Source organism: Tyto alba, unplaced genomic scaffold, assembly GCF_018691265.1.
Source record: "Tyto alba isolate M040663 unplaced genomic scaffold, T.alba_DEE_v4.0 Super-Scaffold_42, whole genome shotgun sequence".
Taxonomy (NCBI): domain Eukaryota; kingdom Metazoa; phylum Chordata; class Aves; order Strigiformes; family Tytonidae; genus Tyto; species Tyto alba.
The window spans coordinates 29,578,091-29,588,623 of record NW_024881318.1 but is presented as its reverse complement, the minus strand read 5'-3'; positions in this window follow the sequence as shown (position 1 = coordinate 29,588,623).

Sequence of the window (10,533 nt, the reverse complement as noted above, 5' to 3'; positions counted from 1 at the left end):
CACTGTAAAGCACCCTGCATGAAATCACTCTACATTGTGATTAACATTTAGCACTGTACGGTATCAGTTTAGCACATTTTAAATAGTTTGGAAATTGGTGTGTTGGAATTGGGTAATTATAATAACATAGGAGTTTCTGGTGAGTTCTTGCAGGAATCTGTTCACCAGGCCTAAGCTATTTGATTTATTTATTAATCACCTGAGAGGAAGTCTAAGATAATTGCTAGTAAAGCCTGCTGCTGTCACAAATGTTGTTGACATTGTAAGTAATAAGAACAGATTAGTTCTGTAAAGCAATTTGGATTGCTGGGTAAAATAAACTAATTAAAAATATATAATTTCAGCACTGGTAAAGTCAGGGTCATACATGTAGGAGCAAAGAACATGTGTCTGGTTTACAGACTGAAAACTGTGACCAGTAACCCTGGAAAAGGACTGTTGGGTTGTGATGGCTAACCAGCTGAACATGAGCCCATCTGTAATACCATGGCTGACAGAGAGCAGGTACCATCCACCAATATACTGACATGTCAGTATTATGTAGGAGTCTTAATACCTAGAAATGCCGAAAGGGTGAGGCTGCGGCTGGAATAGCATGCCCAGTTCTACATTTCAAAATGGGAAGAAAACTTGTAAGGCTCAGAACAAATCTATGGGAGCAATACAGTACCTGGAAAAAAAATACCCTATGCAGCAAGGCACACAAAGCTAAGAGTATTTAGTCAGCAAAGAAAAAAGGGATTTGGTTAGTCTGTAATCTACATAGTGAAGGAATTTCTCATAGCAGCAGGTTCACAACCCAGCAGAAAGTATGAGCAGTAGGATACAACAGCAAGCTCAAACTAGACAAAATCAGGATTGAACTAAGGGGCCAAATTTTAAGTACTGAGCAATTAACTACTGAGAAAACTACCAATGGGCAAGGGAGATGGAGATGTTTAAGACCGAATGTTTTCCTGTGAAATATGCTTTGGCTTACCTGCAAGTTAAGGCTCAGTGTAGAAATCAGCAGGTGTAGTCTGTGCAGGGGTTTAGGCCAGACAATCTTAGTAGTTCCCTCCATCCCTAAAAGTCTGCTTGTCAAAAGCATGCACCTAAACAGAGGAACCAGGCTCTTGGGCTTCTAACTCAGCTGCAGGGTCTGAAATCCATCCGTTGAGAACAAATTTAAGACCAAAGTTCTGCTCCTAGATTATTAAGTTTTTTATGGGGAAAGAAGGTGAGACAGAGGTCTGTTTACTTTTGTCTTACAGGACATTGAGGTGCAGGAGACGCTAGAAATAATTACAACAAAATGTCACACTGTAAACATTATAGCAATACTGATTTTGCTAAAATTAGCCTGATCAGACCAGTCTAATGAGATTTTTGTATTTCTAGTCTTCAGTGAGGAATGAAAACCTATTTATTTTCAGAAATGTAATTTATATATATATATATAAAAGTACATACTGGAGCAATCATTTCTAATCCAGCAGAAAGCATGAGTATAACAGGAAACTAAGCCCTTGAAATATCAAGTATACCTGAATTATAATTTAGTAGCAAGTCTTATCTTGCTTAAATTGAGCTGGGTCAGGATTAGATGTCTAGCCTGTGTGTACTGGGTTTCTTTTACACTGGGATTCTAGTTGGAGAGATGTAGTGCCCCAGTGACTGTACTGGCAGTGTGGTTGCTGGGAATTTCCAGAGGTGCTCAGGAGTTAAACTAAACATAGATGTTTTTATTTAATTAAAAAATCTACTCAAATTAAATGTATTAAAAATTAAACTGAAATCAGATATAAAACAATGGTAACTAACCTCTATTAAAGCTTAAATTTTCTCAGCATTATTTCAGTATATTAGAAAGATTCTCCTACTCAGTGGCTTAAACAAAGCTACTTGGGGAATTAGTAGAAAACCATTACATTTTTAAGGTCAGCATAGACTTTATTAAAATAATGAATATGTCTTCTAATCCAGAAATGTATTACTTTTCTTGTCTTTACTGTGGTGTTGATATTGGGTTTTGTACTTCTTCGAATGCTTTACTATATAGAAAAGTCTCTGTTTTCTTTGATGTTTGTTTTAGCTGAACTAGCAGGTACAGCAAATATTTTTGTCATTAGCATTGCTCATGCAAAATTCAGAAATGGATCGAAGGCTGAAAATGCAGGATTGTTTTCTCTTCTAGTCTATGAATAAAAAATGTGGAGAAGATATCATGGACAAAATCCTAATGGTGAGGGGTCAGATTTCCAAAGATATTTTGGTGCCTGGAGATGGAGACAGATGACCAGCGGGAGTTTCAAAGTCCCTCCTACAGATTAAATGTCTAACTCCTATTGACTTCAGGGGAAATGAGGCACTATCCCCTACACACACTTCCAATAATCTCACTGGCCAATTATCTGCATGCTAGACATCTAACTATTAGCTTCTGGAGACAGGAAATAATCTCTCAGTTCACGAAATAATGTATCCACTTTGTTAATTTAGTAATCTGGCTAGTTTTAAATATGTTTCTTTTTTATAAGGAAAAACCCCTAATGTTTTATGTTTAAGACAGTTAAATACAATTAATTAAACCAGTTCTAAACTGATTTTTAGTTTTCACCCGAATGCATTTTGATACAAACCCAAAATAAAATAATCATTTAGAAAAGTCTTTTGTCATTTTCTGAGATAATATGAAAGCATCTGAACAAATCACAGCAATTCTCATATTCTCACTGTGTCTATTTATATGATAAAGTAAAACAGATATTTAAATGTGTCAAATATATATTGCAAATATGGTTGCAAATCAGCTTGTGTACAAGTTACCAAGTACAAATCAAAGCAAAAATAAAATCAGCTATTTAAATTAAGGTTTTCTTCTCACTGTTTTTATTACTGATTAAAATTGGAAATTTAAATTACTATGAGTAGGTAAAGACTAACAAAGATCTGTAAGATACATTCCTGTGAAATACAGTCACAATCTCTTAAATCTGTTCTTTCTAGAATCACGAGAAATGTTGCACCTTGTTCTGCTGTTTATTGACCCAGATTTATGAAGATTTGTGTGTCTTAATCGATGCAAACATAACACGATATAAGTGACCTGTTCTCTGAGTTTATGATTACCCTCAGTTCTGTTGCCAGCATATCACAGGCAATATTTGCCAGTAATAACCCGTAATATTCAGAGCTTTTAATTTCTGTGTAACACTTCCCAAGTAACAGCTGATCCCTTTGAATGTTTGAGTTCGATTTGTTGATTTTCAGAACCCTCAACACATTCCTCCTCTGCTTCTATCCGGCAAATAAAATAAAATAAAACACTCTGCTGTTAGAAAAGGGAAGAACACAGCCCAAATCTTGTACCATCAATTGAAATGGGCATGTACATGACACAGCTTGAATGTATTAACCTTATGCTCTACAAATGCTTTGCTTAAAATGTGCAGGGAATGAAGTAGATGAAGTCATAATGGAGAATAATTGATGAAAAATAACATCATCTTCTTTTCACTGACATTCAGGCCAAAATGCTTTGACTCTTTGTTTTCTAAATCTTGCTGCATCTTGCTAAGAAAGCCAGGAGGGGTGTGGGTGGACAGAGAGCTAATTTTTCTTACTGAGTACATGAATAAAAAAAGACTTGTGTGCATAACTTTTTTGCACCGCTTGGAAAATTGCCTCCTACTGCATTTCTCTGAGGCTGGAAGAATAACCTTTATATGTCTAAGGGTTATAAAAGTCCTAAAGTAAACATTTAATGGTATGGAAACAATAATGTGACATCACTCTAGTAAATGCAGATTTGTGCTGTGTAGCTTGTTTTACAATAATGGTGTTACTTAGTCATTTATTGGTCTTGTGAGGAGCTGGAAAGAAGGGGGAAAAAACTAAACCAAACGAAGCCAAATAGGTGCACTTAGGGGAACTGAGAGTTGAGAATTATACTCAGTTTTACTATACAAACATGCAGCTGAATATGATAGGGTTTGCTGGCTTGGTCTCCTCCATATAAACTTTGGGTTTATGTATAAATACATGAGTGTTTATTTACCCTAAACTATTTAATTAGAACCAGTGGCTGACTCCAGAATTTGCTAACTACTTTTAGTTAATTACAAACTCCTTGATGAGCCTCCTTTGCCCTCCAACAATCCCTATTCCTTCTGCACAGGGGAGCCTGTGGACCACGTAAAGGCCCTTTAGGCTTTCTCTCTGTGTTAACAAAAGAGCAAGAGGGACTTTAAAACTTTCCTCATGGGCAGCAAAGACCTGCTAGATACTTGGCACCTTCCATTAATTCTCATTTTAATTCCATGTTGCATCACCCTGAAAGTGGAGGCAAGAGAGCCCAAGGAGGCCTAGCCAGATTCCTGAGAGTTTGAAATATCTGAAGGAAGAAAGGGAGACCCGACTCTGTCCTGCACACAAGCACAGGGCAGAGCAAAGCTTAAGCTGCAAGTCCTCTTCATTGCCCAGCAGCCCCCAGCATAATGAAAACTAGGTCTTTTTCCCCTAGAAAGAGCTGTTCATGCATTGACAGCCTTTCCCAAGGTTTCTTGCAAACAGGTTTCCATACCCCTGGCATGCCACCATGCTCAGGTGCGGGCTAGTCCACATCACCATGGCATTACTGGGATGTGAGATGAACTGGCTCAGGGAAACAGATGGACCTGTACCTCCTGGGGTCTCCCCTGTGGGCTCGTGAGGGTCTCTGCTTCAAGAACTAGTGTTACTGTTGATACACCAGTGCTGTATGTACCGAGGGATGATCTTCCCTCCCTCAGCTCCCAGGCACTGGCTATGAGACATGGCACAAATGGAACATAATGGTTTCTCTCTCATTTTAAGATAAGAGAGCTACAACTCAAATTTTCTTTCCCTTGTCTCTCTGGAAAGCTTATATGTTAAGAGCACTCGTATAAAGTTGCTGGAATACAAAGTACATATTATTTATTATTTTCATGCTCGCAACAGTTTGGCAGAAGACAAGAGGAGATGACATTTGAAGGGAATATAGGAAAGAGAAGAGGTACATTAAAAGATCATGAGGAACACTTTGTCAGCTAGTTCCTGTCTGTACACTGCCTTGATTAAATGAAATGCATGTGTACATTTATTCCATACCAGCAATAAATGATGGTGATACATAAAGGTTTTACAAGTACATCTTGAAGATAAATTAACTACTCAGAGGTGGAGATGTGAGCAATGATATAAACTATGTGCTTCACTGTCACCTGTTTTTCACCTTCCACTTGTGTTTCATGGAAAATGGCTATTGAAACGGTTTGAAAATATTTTTACAGCATTTGATTTGGAATTTTTTACCCCTCCACCTGCCCAGCACAAGATGTTAATGAATGCAAGTTCAGCCAAAAAGGGAATAAGGTTAGTGTCTTATCTGGCTCGTAAAAGCTTCCTACCACAATATAAATGTCTTAAGAATTTCAATGATTAGAAACTAATATTATGCCCTTTTGGAAAGAATTTGAAAGAGGAGAAGCACCTGATGCAGATCACTAAGATAACTTCTTCTAAAAGTGTTGGATTCTTCATCTGTTCTATATTGGGGATCCCCAAGCCACTAGGTATCTTTGGGTGAGGGGTCCTTGCAAAAAGAGAGAAAAAAAGAAATCACTGTGATAAAGCTTGAGAGGTGGAGAGGTAACAGCAGGCAGGCTCCTAGGGACAGATCCTTCTTTGGAGTAAATTGCTGTAGCTCTTCTGGAGTTATGACAATTTAGACCAACAAAGAGCTCCCCTTTGAGCTCTATACTTGTCCTGTTGGGAATTAGACTAGACCATTTCAACACATATATTGGAGGAGATGTACAATCTTTGCTTCTATTTATAAAGAGTAAAAAGAGGCAATCTCTTCAAATTGTGGGAGTTTATCTTGAAGTTTATATGATATTCTTTCATAAATTGCTGTTGTAGCAAGAGATTGAAGCCATTTATCAGCAGGTATTGGAGATGTTACAATGATGCATTATGATACATTTAGCTACCAATATTTAGCTATCAATATGATACATTTATCATCAATATCTAGCCAATATTACCAATGATTTAGCAGGAGAGGTTAGATGAAAATACTCTGATGTATCATTAGGGAGACAGAGTGTCTGGAATGAAAGACTCCAGTATCATTTATATTTCTTGTGTTACTCTGTCCCAAAATTGCATCACGGCAGATCAAGGGGATTTTTTAGAGTGTCTTCCCTTTACAAGTAGGTGGTTTTGCCTTCTTACACAAAGGTCTGCACAGCTCTGAGTCCTCAAATTACACACATCCAGGTGACAGATTTTGGCATAGATGTTTGAAGATTAAGAAATTCACAACAGAATATAAAAGACTGGGATTTGAACATCAACAGCCTCTGCTCATCTGCTTGTGTTGCTGATCATCATCACACAAAGGGAGCTAAATGCTTCAGGTTTGTATTTTGGGGGTTTTGTTTCTTTTTGCCAAACTATTTGCAAAAAACATCAATGACCATAAAAGCAAGTTAGTAAATAAATTAGAACCCCAAATCCTGAGTATAAAGCACAGGCTGGAAAGAAGTGTCTGAATACGCTGGATAAACCGGACTTGTGAAGTCTGCCTGTCATCTGAGAAGTAATTTCTCTCACAAGTCGGTGGTGATCCAGTGGAACTGCAATGTCATAGAATTATAGAATCGCAGAATGGTTTGTGTTGGAAGGGACATTTAAAGGTCATCTAGTCCAACCTCTCTGCAATAAGCAGGGATGTCTTCAACTAGATTAGGTTGCTCAAAGCTTTGTCCAACCTGATCTTGAATGTTTCCAGGAAGGGGATATCTGCCCTTCCAAATCCTCTTTCACATTTTTCACAGCATTTTAACTCACAGGTGAGTAGGAAGCTACTAAGGATAGCTAGCTATCCATGAGCCCATTGTTTTTGTAACTGAATATTAGATAGCAAAAAGTAGGCAGCCATGGGGAGAAGATTCAAATAAGCACTCCTGAGCTCTGGAAATGAACCCTTCAGTTTAGCAAGGACAGGCACAGGAAGAAATATCAAGTGAAGTCTCAACACTGTGTACACACACTGAAACTGCAGGAAGATACGTGGCAGTTGGTCCAGCTGAGGCTCACTGAAGACAGTGAAAACATTCTTGTTCACATTAATGCTTGTCCCTAACAGTCATTCATAAAACATCCACTTGACAAGATTACACATCACCATGATTCCCGAAAGAGCAACTCTGAAATATTTTTTCCTATAATGTATTTTCAAGTAATCATGCTGAGGAGAAAAAAACATGTTTTCACTAATGTGCTCCAAAATCCCAGTTTAGTCCCAAAGTCTCTGATTGCCTCACTTTGATTACATGAAGTTTTATTAATGAAAAATATATTGACAGTAAGTTTCTGTGGTGCTGATATCTATTCAGACACACAAGTCTCAAAAAGACTATGAAAATCTCAGAATGACGTGACAAAACTAGCTGAATAAGCAACATGAAAGTTGATGAAATAAATCATAAAAATATAAGGATGAAGCATCCTTGTATGTAGCTCAGTGAAGTCCTAAACTTGAAAACGGCTGTGCTTGACAAAAGCAGGCAAGATGTTTGGATGTATCTGAAATTGGATGATAAGGCAGAAAATAAAATGTCATTGTATTTTACAGCATTATGAATACTTTACCTTCTCTGGAATACTGTGCTCAGTTCTGTTCACTGAATCTAAAAGGGATGTTTGCAGAATTAGGCTATGTCTATACTGCACCAGGCAAGAGATCAGAAGACAGTCCAGAGTACTCCCTGTCGAGTTCCACCTATCCATGTTGCCATATCTGTAATGTTGAAAGGACAACTCATATGCAAACAGCCTACCTATACAATCTGCACCTGCGGTACAGAAGACTGAATCAGGGACCACAGCAGTTGATTTCTCTGCCCAGACTCAGCCAGATAATACCACTGTGCTGGGATGTGTGGCAGTGGGCCAGGCTGAGCCCTCTGTGTTCACCACACCAAAGGTAGGATGGGCTGCAGCTGAATCTCACCACACACCCTTACGGAAGTCCAGTCTTACATCCAAACAATGGCAGGGTGAAGTAGGTTGGACTTGAGCTCAAGATTGGACACGGGATCAACATGTAGTATTAGAATGGCCCCAGAAGACCTGGAGAATGAAAATCGTTAGAAGGGAGGGGAGATAGTTGGCAGCATGAACTCACATGCAGAGAAAGGCTCGAGAGATTTGGGTTTATTTTCTGTGAAAAAGGACACCAGTAACAGAGGATGTGATAAAATCTTAAAATAAAAAATAGCCAGTAGAAGACAATTCCCTCTGTTGTATAACACAAGTGGTACAGGACAGTGAAACAAGAAGACAGCAGATTCAAAATGGTGAAGGGTTTGTTTTCATCTGGTAATTATCTAAGCAGTCAAAGTCAGTGGATATCAGTGAAAGCCAGAGCAGCAGTTTTCAGAGGAAGAGTTAGCCCCTGCCATGAAAAACTGAATGCTATGTATTAATTCCAAAGAGTATTGGAAGAGATGTAAAGGCTGAGCTTTGACAATTAAGCCAGTCTCCAGATATTGAGTTAATCTATGAATGACTTTCATGTGAGACACATGAGTTCACATCTTCCTTCTGTTCATACTACCTTCTGAAGCAGATGCCACTATGGAGAGGAGACCCTGGCCTAGACTGATGTTCATGAGGATAACCATTGCAGTGCTTATCTCCAACTTTAAAATGACATTTATTTAAGACTTTGGAAAGGAGTGAAAGTTTAGTGATAGTTTGGAAACAGAGGACAAATTGTGGTAGCTGAACATTATCAGTGCTGAAGAAAAGTGACTAGAAGGAGGTTTAATCAGGATTTATTATGTATACTTGCTAAGTACCAGTATTTAGAGCAACACCAGTTCACCATAGAGACTGGAGGTCCAATTCTTTAAACCTTTATTTAAGCAAAGAAGCATTTTGTGCCACCAGGGACTGATCCCACAGATAAACATTATCGAATCAGGCCAAAAAGCCTCATGTAACATTTTTTGTTGACCTGACATTTGATAGAGGAACGTATTGATGAAATGGCAAGGATCGTTCTTCTTATGCTGGGTTAAAAATTCCCATAATCGGAAACTAAGCAAGGGTGATGCAATAGGTGCCAGAAAGTATACTCTGGGAGTATGCTGTGACTTCATTGCACTTGCATCCTGGGCTCTCATTAAAAGAAAGGCTGGGGAACAGCAGTGACCTGGATTTGTGATACAGTCAGGGTGTGAGCCCACGAAGTGTCTTCAGGTGTCCCATCTTTCCACTGAAGATCAAACCTAAGATACTAAATGGATGCTTTCAACCATGGAGGAGGCTGTGTGCCAAGATGAAAGTCACCATCCACGTGGCATTAACAGAACAAAATTAATTGTTTGACATTCTCTCACAATACCTTTGGTTTTGAGTTAAGAAAAGGACTGACATTATTTTAAGAGAACTTCTGATCAGATTAAATTGTTGGTAGTGTAATTGGAAAAGTGCTAATGAAAAGGAAGAGGCAAAAAAGAACAACAGGTCCTCAGAGAGCTGCATGCTAGCATTTAGTTAGAAAAATTTAAATCAGTAATGAACAATTCAGGCTTACTGCACACATCTCTAAAAGATGTATTAAAACATCACACTCTACAGTGTGAATTATTTTCTGTTACAAGGCAAAATAAAATCATGTCTGCATTCTGTTTTTTAAAGTAGAATTAACCCAAATACTTACAGTGACATATATGTTATTTGGGATTTTTCTAACAGATAATTTTCTACCATTTTCTATATTCTTAATATACAAACAATGCTTGGTTAAATTCTGTCATGGAGAGTAAGTGTACCATGCTAGAGCACAGCTATATCACTACCTTCTCCTCAAAGAGTAGGGTAACCATTTGTGTGAACTGCGGGATCTAAACCAGCTAAATACCATTGATACAGATGGAGTTTAGTCAGATTTAAATCTGTGTTGTGTAAAATTCACGACTTTCTACTTTTAAGATTTTCTTCCCCTTTCCCTCAGTACAGAAGAGGATACACATTCAATTTTAGTAAAATAATCTTTTGGTACATCTACAGGGACCATTTCTGATATAGAATTAAATTGTGGTGCAGGCAGAATCTTTATTACATTTACATGACCCCATAAAGATAACTTTAATAGTTCCCCATAGAGCAAAACCCTCCTTAATTTTTTTAATTATTTCCCCCCAGTTATGCTTAGCTATGTCTTCTAATTCAGTATTGATCTTGATACTGAGGTCTGTCAAATACTTAGCAATCTACTTAAATCCCCATTGGGGAAAAATGTTTGAGAGACAGGCCCTAGACAGAGCTGATGTTTTAGGCTTGCACCAATAATTCTAACCAGAAATTCTTATTTTCTGCCTGCCTTTCTTCTAGTATGCTGGTAAATGAATTAGTATTATGTTAAGAAATAAAGAGGAATTGAGCATGATTTCTGTCTAGAGCTTCTAAAATTACTTCATATGAATTGGCTTCTGAGTCTATAACTAGTAATAG